General features: G+C 39.0%; 1 non-coding gene and 2 pseudogenes across 1 annotated transcript; 2 read left to right on the forward strand and 1 right to left on the reverse strand.

The window, feature by feature from the left end:
- The first annotated feature begins 229 nt into the window (after positions 1 to 229).
- LOC135005996 (U1 spliceosomal RNA) lies at positions 230 to 408 on the forward strand (annotated as a pseudogene).
- An 8,229-nt stretch (positions 409 to 8,637) lies between these two features.
- On the forward strand, positions 8,638 to 8,800 carry LOC135005808 (U1 spliceosomal RNA). Its single transcript, XR_010206332.1, has one exon. It is a non-coding gene; the product is annotated as a U1 spliceosomal RNA (small nuclear RNA).
- A 2,083-nt stretch (positions 8,801 to 10,883) lies between these two features.
- Positions 10,884 to 11,062, reverse strand: LOC135005997 (U1 spliceosomal RNA; annotated as a pseudogene).
- Positions 11,063 to 13,429: the final 2,367 nt, after the last annotated feature.

Below are 13,429 nucleotides of genomic sequence, written 5' to 3' on the forward strand. Positions count from 1 at the left end.
TGCAGGCCTTCCCCCAGGAATGCTTGCACTAGTTGTTGCATTTGGTTTGTTGTTTGGGGGTGCTTCAGTATTAGGCAGCCTTCTGCCCTCCCATGTTCATCTGAAAATATGTGTTCTCCCTGCAGTTGTTGTCCCCAGATGAGAGTTCCCTTGTGCTGCCTCAGTTGAATCTCCTTTACTTGACAGAGATGTGCCTGAGCAGCGGCCCTCCCCAGCCCTATCCCAAATCATACTTATTTTGCATAGGAGATACCATGGTCATGAAGACTGTTCTCCCAGGGTGCGGTTCATTCATTGCATTCTGGGTATGCTGACCCCTGTGATTTCCCCAAATGTGGGAAACTCGACTGCATTATTTAATGCGAACTAGGGGTCATCCAAGCACCGCAAAAGGCCGCCATGCCCTGCATACCCCTTTTCTCTTTTCATAAGCAGACGAGGTTTGAAGCCAACCTTGACCCACTGCTTGGATGACATCACTTGCTGCCTTTCCAATGAAGCAAGTTTAATTTAATAATAGGTGAAAAACCATCCCTACAAAGGTGTTAATAAGATACTTGGCTTTGTGGACACTTTTCAGAGCACAAATTTGTTAGCATAAAAATAAAGCCAGAAAATGAAGAGCTGTTTAATCACTCAATTGGATTTTTCTGCCAGCATATTTCTTTTTCTCTGCAACCCACTGCTAAATTGTGCTTCGTGGCTGTTTTTTTTATAAAATCACTTAATCAAATCTAACTCTGATTACATCAGAGAAGGCCAGGTACCCTACACCATAACAGGGGTTTTCGAAATTTTGACTTGTCTACTTAAAGATCACCAAAATCTGATAACAAGGTCAATTACGTCCCTAGGTGGGATTGAACCACCAACCTTTTGGTTAACAACTGAACACGCTAACTGTTTGTGCCTCAGAGACACTTTGCGAAAGTACATACTGACAAAGGCTAATAAGCATTCATCTAGAACGTTTCCTAGAAAAACTTTAAAAAGTCAATAATCTGGAGAGTTTTTGTAAGATGTTTCTTCCATCAACCAACGAAGAAACACATTGGTACTTTCCCATGATGAGTGAGTGCTTCAGGATCTCTTGCACTTACATGTGCAGCAGAGTACTGCAATGGAAACATGCTGGGCCCATAACCCAGAGGTAGGCAGATTGAAACTATCCTCTGCTATATGCATTTTTTTTTGTTAATTAAAGTAATCCAAAACTGGGATTGATATTTTTGCTCTTTTATTTTTACTTAAAGTACAATAACTTTTACCATTTTAATTTGTTTTAATAGTATATTGACAGTATTGTTTTCTTTCAAAAATCCACTTAATTTTCTTTACCCTATTATTAAAATGGTAATTGACAAAAACAAACTACATTGTCACCAGAAGAGCAATACAAAATGTACAAGTGATATATTAAAATCATCTTTCCAGCTTGAATTTCAATGATGCATTGGGGCAACGATTTTGTGAGAAACACCTTCACCCTTAAATAAAGATTTTCTTAATTCCTTACCTGTGTGCTAATTAGATATCACCTTGTTTTCACATTAAACAGACTTCCACATGCGAAAGCAGCAAGGATGCAGTGGCGTTAATGTTTCCTGGTGTCAACCTGTATTATTTCAGTAGATATTGAAATGAGGATGCATCTTGCTGCCTTTCCAATGAAGCAAGTTTAATTTAGTAATAGGTGAAAAACCATCCCTACAAATATGTTAATCAGATACTTGGCTTTGTGGACACTTTTCAGAGAACAAATTAGTTAGCATAAAAATAAAGCCAGAAAATGAAGAGCTGTTTAATCACTCAATTGGATTTTTCTGCCAGCATATTTCTTTTTCTCTGCAACCCACTGCTAAATTGTGCTTCCTAGCTGTTTTTATAAAATCACTGAATCAAATCTAACTCTGATTACATCAGAGAAGGCCAGGTACCCTACACCATAACAGGGGGTTTGAAATTTTGACTTGTCTACTTAAAGATCACCAAAATCTGATAACAAGGTCAATTAAGTCCCTGGGTGGGATTGAACCACCAACCTTTTGGTTAACAGCCTTACACACTAACTGATTGCGCCACAGCGACACTTTGCAGAAGTACATACTGACAAAGGCTAATAAGCATTCATCTAGAACGATTCCTAGAAACATTTTAAAAAGTCAATAATGTGGAGAGTTTTTGTAAGATGTTTCTTCCATCAACCAATGAAGAAACACATTGGTACTTTCCCATGATGAGTGAGTGCTTCAGGATCTTTTGCACTTACATGTGCAGCAGAGTACTGTAATGGAAGCATGCTGGGTCCATAACCCAGAGGTAGGCAGATTGAAACTATCCTCTGCTATATGCATTTTTTTTTGTTAATTAAAGTAATCCAAAACTGGGATTGATATTTTTGCTCTTTTATTTTTACTTAAAGTACAATAACTTTTACCATTTTAATTTGTTTTAATAGTATATTGACAGTATTGTTTTCTTTCAAAAATCCAATTAATTTTCTTTACCCGATTATTAAAATGGTAATTGACAAAAACAAACTACATTGTCACCAGAAGAGCAATACAAAATGTACAAGTGATATATTAAAATCATCTTTCCAGCTTGAATTTCAATGATGCATTGGGGCAACGATTTTGTGAGAAACATCTTCACCCTTAAATAAAGATTTTCTTAATTCCTTACCTGTGTGCTAATTAGATATCACCTTGTTTTCACATTAAACAGACTTCCACATGAGAAAACAGCAAAGATGCAGTGGCGTTAATGTTTCCTGGTGTCAACCTGTATTATTTCCGTAGATATTGAAATGAGGATGCATCTTGCTGCCTTTCCAATGAAGCAAGTTTAATTTAGTAATAGGTGAAAAACCATCCCTACAAAGATGTTAATCAGATACTTGGCTTTGTGGACACTTTTCAGAGAACAAATTTGTAATCATAAAAATAAAGCCAGAAAATGAAGAGCTGTTTAATAACTCAATTGGATTTTTCTGCCAGCATTTTTCTTTTTCTCTGCAACCCACTGCTAAATTGTGCTTCCTAGCTGTTTTTTTATAAAATCACTTAATCAAATCTAACTCTGATTACATCAGAGAAGGCCAGGTACCCTATACCATAAGAGGGGGTTTGCAATTTTGACTTGTCTACTTAAATATCACCAAAATCTGATAACAAGGTCAATTAAGTCCCTGGGTGGGATTGAACCACCAACCTTTTGGTTAACAGCCTTACACACTAACTGATTGCGCCACAGCGACACTTTGCAAAAAGCACATACTGACAAAGACTAATAAGCATTCATCTAGAACGTTTCCTAGAAAAACTTTAAAAAGTCAATAATCTGGAGAGTTTTTGTAAGATGTTTCTTCCAGCAACCAATGAAGAAACACATTGGTACTTTCGCATGATGAGTGAGTGCTTCAGGATCTCTTGCACTTACATGTGCAGCAGAGTACTGCAATGGAAGCATGCTGGGCCCATAACCCAGAGGTAGGCAGATTGAAACTATCCTTTGCTATATGAATTTTTTTTTTGTTCATTAAAGTAATCCAAAACTGGGATTGATATTTTAGCTTTTATTTTTACTTAAAGTACAATAACTTTTACCATTTTAATTTGTTTTAATAGTATATTGACAGTATTGTTTTCTTTCAAAAATCCACTTAATTTTCTTTACCCTATTATTAAAATGGTAATTGACAAAAACAAACTACATTGTCACCATAAGAGCAATACAAAATGTACAAGTGATATATTAAAATCATCTTTCCAGCTTGAATTTCAATGATGCATTGGGGCAACGATTTTGTGAGAAACATCTTCACCCTTAAATAAAGATTTTCTTAATTCCTTACCTGTGTGCTAATTAGATATCACCTTGTTTTCACATTAAACAGACTTCCACATGAGAAAGCAGCAAGGATGCAGTGGCGTTAATGTTTCCTGGTATCAACCTGTATTATTTCAGTAGATATTGAAATGAGGATGCATCTTGCTGCCTTTCCAATGAAGCAAGTTTAATTTAGTAATAGGTGAAAAACCATCCCTACAAATATGTTAATCAGATACTTGGCTTTGTGGACACTTTTCAGAGAACAAATTAGTTAGTATAAAAATAAAGCCAGAAAATGAAGAGCTGTTTAATCACTCAATTGGATTTTTCTGCCAGCATATTTCTTTTTCTCTGCAACCCACTGCCAAATTGTGCTTCCTAGCTGTTTTTATAAAATCACTGAATCAAATCTAACTCTGATTACATCAGAGAAGGCCAGGTACCCTACACCATAACAGGGGGTTTGAAATTTTGACTTGTCTACTTAAAGATCACCAAAATCTGATAACAAGGTCAATTAAGTCCCTGGGTGGGATTGAACAACCAACCTTTTGGTTAATAGCCTTACACACTAACTGATTGCGCCACAGCTACACTTTGCAAAAGTACATACTGACAAAGGCTAATAAGCATTCATCTAGAACGATTCCTAGAAACATTTTAAAAAGTCAATAATGTGGAGAGTTTTTGTAAGATGTTTCTTCCATCAACCAATGAAGAAACACATTGGTACTTTCCCATGATAAGTGAGTGCTTCAGGACCTCTTGCACTTACATGTGCAGCAGAGTACTGTAATGGAAGCATGCTGGGTCCATAACCCAGAGGTAGGCAGATTGAAACTATCCTCTGCTATATGCATTTTTTTTTGTTAATTAAAGTAATCCAAAACTGGGATTGATATTTTTGCTCTTTTATTTTTACTTAAAGTACAATAACTTTTACCATTTTAATTTGTTTTAAGAGTATATTGACAGTATTGTTTTCTTTCAAAAATCCACTTAATTTTCTTTACCCGATTATTAAAATGGTAATTGACAAAAACAAACTACATTGTCACCAGAAGAGCAATACAAAATGTACAAGTGATATATTAAAATCATCTTTCCAGCTTGAATTTCAATGATGCATTGGGGCAACGATTTTGTGAGAAACATCTTCACCCTTAAATAAAGATTTTCTTAATTCCTTACCTGTGTGCTAATTAGATATCACCTTGTTTTCACATTAAACAGACTTCCACATGAGAAAACAGCAAAGATGCAGTGGCGTTAATGTTTCCTGGTGTCAACCTGTATTATTTCCGTAGATATTGAAATGAGGATGCATCTTGCTGCCTTTCCAATGAAGCAAGTTTAATTTAGTAATAGGTGAAAAACCATCCCTACAAAGATGTTAATCAGATACTTGGCTTTGTGGACACTTTTCAGAGAACAAATTTGTAATCATAAAAATAAAGCCAGAAAATGAAGAGCTGTTTAATCACTTAATTGGATTTTTCTGCCAGCATTTTTCTTTTTCTCTGCAACCCACTGCTAAATTGTGCTTCCTAGCTGTTTTTTTATAAAATCACTTAATCAAATCTAACTCTGATTACATCAGAGAAGGCCAGGTACCCTACACCATAAGAGGGGGTTTGCAATTTTGACTTGTCTACTTAAATATTACCAAAATCTGATCACAAGGTCAATTACGTCCCTGGATGGGATTGAACCACCAACCTTTTGATTAATAGCTGAACACACTAACCGATTGCGCCACAGAGACACTTTGCGAAAAGTACATACTGACAAAGACTAATAAGCATTCATCTAGAACGTTTCCTAGAAAAACTTTAAAAAGTCAATAATCTGGAGAGTTTTTGTAAGATGTTTCTTCCAGCAACCAATGAAGAAACACATTGGTACTTTCGCATGATGAGTGAGTGCTTCAGGATCTCTTGCACTTACATGTGCAGCAGAGTACTGCAATGGAAGCATGCTGGGCCCATAACCCAGAGGTAGGCAGATTGAAACTATCCTTTGCTATATGCATTTTTTTTTTGTTCATTAAAGTAATCCAAAACTGGGATTGATATTTTAGCTTTTATTTTTACTTAAAGTACAATAACTTTTACCATTTTAATTTGTTTTAATAGTATATTGACAGTATTGTTTTCTTTCAAAAATCCTATTAATTTTCTTTACCCGATTATTAAAATGGTAATTGACAAAAACAAACTACATTGTCACCAGAAGAGCAATACAAAATGTACAAGTGATATATTAAAATCATCTTTCCAGCTTGAATTTCAATGATGCATTGGGGCAACGATTTTGTGAGAAACATCTTCACCCTTAAATAAAGATTTTCTTAATTCCTTACCTGTGTGCTAATTAGATATCACCTTGTTTTCAAATTAAACAGACTTCCACATGAGAAAGCAGCAAGGATGCAGTGGCGTTAATGTTTCCTGGTGTCAACCTGTATTATTTCAGTAGATATTGAAATGAGGATGCATCTTGCTGCCTTTCCAATGAAGCAAGTTTAATTTAGTAATAGGTGAAAAACCATCCCTACAAATATGTTAATCAGATACTTGGCTTTGTGGACACTTTTCAGAGAACAAATTCGTTAGCATAAAAATAAAGCCAGAAAATGAAGAGCTGTTTAATCACTCAATTGGATTTTTCTGCCAGCATATTTCTTTTTCTCTGCAACCCACTGCTAAATTGTGCTTCCTAGCTGTTTTTTTTATAAAATCACTGATTCAAATCTAACTCTGATTACATCAGAGTAGGCCAGGTACCCTACACCATAAGAAGGGGGTTTGAAATTTTGACTTGTCTACTTAAAGATCACCAAAATCTGATAACAAGGTCAATTACATCCCTGCGTGGGATTGAACCACCAACCCTGTGATTAATAACCAAACACACCAACAGATTGCGCCACAGAGACACTTTACAAACGTACATACTGACAAAGGCTAATAAGCATTCATCTAGAACGTTTCCTAGAAAAACTTTAAAAAGTCAATAATCTGGAGAGTTTTTGTAAGATGTTTCTTCCATCAACCAACGAAGAAACACATTGGTACTTTCCCATGATGAGTGAGTGCTTCAGGATCTCTTGCACTTACATGTGCAGCAGAGTACTGCAATGGAATAATGCTGGGCCCATAACCCAGAGGTAGGCAGATTGAAACTATCCTCTGCTATATGCATTTTTTTTTGTTAATTAAAGTAATCCAAAACTGGGATTGATATTTTTGCTCTTTTATTTTTACTTAAAGTGCAATAACTTTTACCTTTTTAATTTGTTTTAATAGTATATTGACAGTATTGTTTTCTTTCAAAAATCCACTTAATTTTCTTTACCCTATTATTAAAATGGTAATTGACAAAAACAAACTACATTGTCACCAGAAGAGCAATACAAAATGTACAAGTGATATATTAAAATCATCTTTCCAGCTTGAATTTCAATGATGCATTGGGGTAACGATTTTGTGAGAAACACCTTCACCCTTGAATAAAGATTTTCTTAATTCCTTACCTGTGTGCTAATTAGATATCACCTTGTTTTCACATTAAACAGACTTCAACATGCGAAAGCAGCAAGGATGCAGTGGCGTTAATGTTTCCTGGTGTCAACCTGTATTATTTCAGTAGACATTGAAATGAGGATGCATCTTGCTGCCTTTCCAATGAAGCAAGTTTAATTTAGTAATAGGTGAAAAACCATCCCTACAAAGGTGTTAATCAGAGACTTGGCTTTGTGGACACTTTTCAGAGAACAAATTTGTTAGCATAAAAATAAAGCCAGAAAATGAAGAGCTGTTTAATCACTCAATTGGATTTTTTTGCCAGCATATTTCTTTTTCTCTGCAACCCACTGCTAAATTGTGCTTCCTAGCTGTTTTTATAAAATCACTGAATCAAATCTAACTCTGATTACATCAGAGAAGGCCAGGTACCCTACACCATAACAGGGGGTTTGAAATTTTGACTTGTCTACTTAAAGATCACCAAAATCTGATAACAAGGTCAATTACGTCCCTGGGTGGGATTGAACCACCAACCTTTTGGTTAATAACCATACACACTAACTGATTGCGCCACAGCGACACTTTGCAAAAGTACATACTGACAAAGGCTAATAAGCATTCATCTAGAACGCTTCCTAGAAACATTTTAAAAAGTCAATAATGTGGAGAGTTTTTGTAAGATGTTTCTTCCATCAACCAATGAAGAAACACATTGGTACTTTCCCATGATAAGTGAGTGCTTCAGGACCTCTTGCACTTACATGTGCAGCAGAGTACTGTAATGGAAGCATGCTGGGTCCATAACCCAGAGGTAGGCAGATTGAAACTATCCTCTGCTATATGCATTTTTTTTTGTTAATTAAAGTAATCCAAAACTGGGATTGATATTTTTGCTCTTTTATTTTTACTTAAAGTACAATAACTTTTACCATTTTAATTTGTTTTAATAGTATATTGACAGTATTGTTTTCTTTCAAAAATTCACTTAATTTTCTTTTCTGTGTGCTAATTAGATAGCACCTTGTTTTCACATTAAATAGACTTCCACATGAGAAAGCAGCAAGGATGCAGTGGCGTTAATGTTTCCTGGTGGTAGTGGGGGACTGTGTTTGTGCTTTCCTCTGGTCAGCTCTGGTAAAAGTCAGATTTCTTTGTCTCAGATCTTCCTCTAGCCTTGTTGTTCTTTCGAGAGTTCCCTTGTGCTGCCTCAGTTGGATCTCCTTCACTTGACAGGGGCGTACCCGAGCAGCGACCCTCCCCAGCACTAGCCCAACTCCTACTTACCTGCCAGGTGAGATACTATGATCATGAAGGTGCTTCTCCCAGGGCAAGGCTCACCCATTGCACTCTGGGTGTGCTGCTCCTGCGATTTCCCCAAATGTGGGAAACTTGACTGCATAATTTGTGTTTCCCCTGGTCGGCTCTCGTATAATTCAGATCTCTTTGTCTCAGGTCTCTCTCCAGCCTAGTTTGCTGTCTGTTTCCACTTCTCTTTTCTTAAACCGCTCCCTTCTATGTCCTTGCGCACCTTAATTAAATCTAACTCTGATTACGTCAGAGAAGGCCAGGTACCCTACACCATAAGAGGGGGTTTGAAATTTTGACTTGTCTACTTAAAGATCACCAAAATCTGATCACAAGGTCAATTACATCACTGGGTGGGAACCTTTTGGTTAATAGCCCATGTAAGTGCAAGAGATCCTGAAGCACTCACTCATCATGGGAAAGTACCAATGTGTTTCTTACAAAAATTCTCCAGATTATTGACTTTTTAAAGTTTTTCTAGGAAACGTTCTAGATGAATGCTTATTAGCCTTTGTCAGTATGTACTTTTGCAAAGTGTCGCTGTGGCGCAATCAGTCAGTGTGTATGGCTATTAACCTAAAGGTTGGTGATTCAATCCCACCCAGGGACGTAATTGACCTTGTTATCAGATTTTGGTGATCTTTAAGTAGACAAGTCAAAATTTCAAACCCCCTCTTATGGTGTAGGGTACCCGGCCTTCTCTGATGTAATCAGAGTTAGATTTGATTAAGTGATTTTATAAAAAACAGCTAGGAAGCACAATTTAGCAGTGGGTTGCAGAGAAAAAAAATTATGCTGGCAGAAAAGTCCAATTGAGTGATTAAACAGCTCTTCATTTTCTGATTTTATGTTTATGCTAACAAATTTGCTCTCTGAAAAGTGTCCACAAAGCCAAGTCTCTGATTAACACCTTTGTAGGAATGATTATCCACCTATTACTGAATTAAACTTGCTTCATTGGAAAGGAAGCAAGATGCATCCTCATTTCAATGTCTACTGAAATAATACAGGTTGACACCAGGAAACATAAACGTCACTGCATCCTTGCTGCTTCCTCATGGGGAAGTCTGTTTAATGTGAAAACAAGGTGATATCTAATCAGCACACAGGTAAGGAATTAAGAAAATCTTTCTTTATGGGTGAAGATGTTTCTCACAAAATTGTTGCACCAAGGCATCATTGAAATTAAAGCTGGAAAGATGATTTTAATATATCACTTGTATATTTTGTACTGCTCTTCTGGTGACAATGTAGTTTGTTTTTGTCAATTACCATTTTAATAATAGGGTAAAGAAAATTAAGTGGATTTTTGAAAGAAAACAATACTGTCAATATACTATTAAAACAAATTAAAATGGTAAAAGTTATTGTACTTTAAGTAAAAATAAAAGAGCAAAAATATCAATCCCAGTTTTGGATTACTTTAATTAACAAAAAACAATGCATATAGCAGAGGATAGTTTCAATCTGCCTACCTCTGGGTTATGGACCCAGCATGCTTCCATTACAGTACTCTGCTGCACATGTAAGTGCAAGAGATCCTGAAGCACTCACTCATCATGGGAAAGTACCAATGTGTTTCTTCATTGGTTGATGGAAGAAACATCTTACAAAAACTCTCCAGATTATTGACTTTTTAAAGTTTTTCTAGGAAACGTTCTAGATGAATGCTTATTAGCCTTTGTCAGTATGTACTTTCGCAAAGTGTCTCTGAGGCACAAACAGTTAGCGTGTTCAGTTGTTAACCAAAAGGTTGGTGGTTCAATCCCACCTAGGGACGTAATTGACCTTGTTATCAGATTTTGGTGATCTTTAAGTAGACAAGTCAAAATTTCGAAAACCCCTGTTATGGTGTAGGGTACCTGGCCTTCTCTGATGTAATCAGAGTTAGATTTGATTAAGTGATTTTATAAAAAAAACAGCCACGAAGCACAATTTAGCAGTGGGTTGCAGAGAAAAAGAAATATGCTGGCAGAAAAATCCAATTGAGTGATTAAACAGCTCTTCATTTTCTGGCTTTATTTTTATGCTAACAAATTTGTGCTCTGAAAAGTGTCCACAAAGCCAAGTATCTTATTAACACCTTTGTAGGGATGGTTTTTCACCTATTATTAAATTAAACTTGCTTCATTGGAAAGGCAGCAAGTGATGTCATCCAAGCAGTGGGTCAAGGTTGGCTTCAAACCTCGTCTGCTTATGAAAAGAGAAAAGGGGTATGCAGGGCATGGCGGCCTTTTGCGGTGCTTGGATGACCCCTAGTTCGCATTAAATAATGCAGTCGAGTTTCCCACATTTGGGGAAATCACAGGGGTCAGCATACCCAGAATGCAATGAATGAACCGCACCCTGGGAGAACAGTCTTCATGACCATGGTATCTCCTATGCAAAATAAGTATGATTTGGGATAGGGCTGGGGAGGGCCGCTGCTCAGGCACATCTCTGTCAAGTAAAGGAGATTCAACTGAGGCAGCACAAGGGAACTCTCATCTGGGGACAACAACTGCAGGGAGAACACATATTTTCAGATGAACATGGGAGGGCAGAAGGCTGCCTAATACTGAAGCACCCCCAAACAACAAACCAAATGCAACAACTAGTGCAAGCATTCCTGGGGGAAGGCCTGCAGCAGATGGATTTGCATATGGCGATGTCATCCAAGCAGTGGGTCAAAGTTGGCTTCAACCCTCGTCTGCATATGAAAAGAGAAAAGGGGCGTGCAGGGCATGGCGGCCTTTTGCGGCACTTGGATGACCCCTAGTTCGCATTAAACACCTCCACCCTCTGTCGGTGTGGGGCTCATGTTGGCTATGCCCCAGCCCCTGAAGGATTCAAGCTGATTTCTTGCAGCAGCTGGGCACTGTAACAGCTCCAGAGCTGCTCTGTAAGGCAAGTAAAAGGGTGTGGGCCCTGCAGCACTACCTGTAGTTCGCATTGTGCAAGACCCCTAGTTCGCATTAAACACCCCCACCCTCCTTCGGTGTGGGGCTCATGTTGGCCATGCCCCAGCCCCTGAAGCATTCACGCTGATTTCTTGCAGCAGCTGGGCACTGTAACAGCTCAAGAGCTGCTCTGTAAGGCAAGTAAAAGGGTGTGGGCCCTGCAGCACTACCTGTAGTTTGCATTGTGCATTGGAAGGCACAAAGTAAGCAGACGGGAGGAGAAGTCAGGATAGTGCACAAGGGTATAGACGGGAGGGGATCAAGAAAAAAGAAGTGGAAACAGACAGCAAACTAGGCTTCCAATGCACAATGCAAACTACAGGTAGTGCTGCAGGGCCCACACCCTTTTACTTGCCTTACAGAGCAGCTCTGGAGCTGTTTAATCACTCAATTGGATTTTTCTGCCAGCATAATTTTTCTCTTACGTCCTAGAGGATGCTGGGGACTCCGTAAGGACCATGGGGGATAGACGGGCTCCGCAGGAGACATGGGCACTTTAAGAAAGACTTTAGATCTGGGTGTGCACTGGCTCCTCCCTCTATGCCCCTCCTCCAGACCTCAGTTTACTACTGTGCCCAGAGGAGACTGGGTGCTTTTCAGGGAGCTCTCCTGAGTTTCCTGACAGAAAGTATATTTGTTAGATTTTTTTATTTTCAGGGAGCCTGCTGGCAACAGACTCCCTGCATCGAGGGGCGGAGGGGAGAGATGCACACCTACTTCTGTGAGTTGATAGGCTCTGCTTCTTAGGCTACTGTACAGCATTAGCTCCAGAGGGATCGGTACGCAGGTCTCACCCTCGCCGTCCGTCCCAGAGCCGCGCCGCCGTCCCCCTCGCAGAGCCGGAAGATAGAAGCCGGGTGAGTATGAGAAGAAAAGAAGACTTCAGAGGCGGCGGAAGACTTCATGATCTTCACTGAGGTAACGCACAGCAGTAAAGCTGTGCTCCATTGCTCCCATACACCTCACACACGGCAGTCAGTGTAAGGGTGAAGGGCGCAGGGGGGACGCCCTGGGCAGCAATATAGACCTCTCTTTGGCAAAATAAATATATATGCAGCTAGGCACTGTATATATATATAAGAGCCCCCGCCATTTTTTTATGGGGGGGGCTATTTGAGCGGGACAGAAGCCCGTCGCTGAGGGGGTGGGGCTTCTCCCTCAGCACTCCCCAGCGCCATTTTCTCCACAGCACCGCTGAGGGGAAGCTCCATGGACTCTCCCCTGCTTATACCACGGTAGAAAGAGGGTCTTAAAGAAGAGGGGGCACATAATTAGGCGCATATATATATGGAAATACAGCGCTACTGGGTAAACATAAAATGATTGTGTTTTTTTCCTGGGTCATATAGCGCTGGGGTGTGTGCTGGCATACTTTCTCTCTCTGTCTCTCCAAAGGGCCTTGTTGGGGAACTGTCCTCAGATAAGAGGATTCCCTGAGTGTATGGTGTGTCGGTACACGTGTGTCGACATGTCTGAGGTAGAAGGCTCTCCTAGAGAGGAGCAGGAGCAAATTAATGTGGTGTCTCCATCGACAACGCCGACACCTGACTGGATGGATATGTGGAATGTTTTAAGTGCTAATGTAAACTTATTACACAAGAGATTAGACAAAGCTGAAGCTAGGGAACAGTCAGGGAGTCAACCCATGCCTGTCCCTATGTCGCAGGGACCTTCGGGGTCTCAAAAGCGCCCACTATCCCAAATAGTTGACACAGATACCGACACAGATTCTGACTCCAGTGTCGACTACGATGATGCAAAGTTACAACCAAAATTGGCTAAATGTATTCGATATATGATTATTGCAATAAAAGATGTTTTGCA

Source organism: Pseudophryne corroboree, unplaced genomic scaffold, assembly GCF_028390025.1.
Source record: "Pseudophryne corroboree isolate aPseCor3 unplaced genomic scaffold, aPseCor3.hap2 scaffold_207, whole genome shotgun sequence".
Classification (NCBI taxonomy): domain Eukaryota; kingdom Metazoa; phylum Chordata; class Amphibia; order Anura; family Myobatrachidae; genus Pseudophryne; species Pseudophryne corroboree.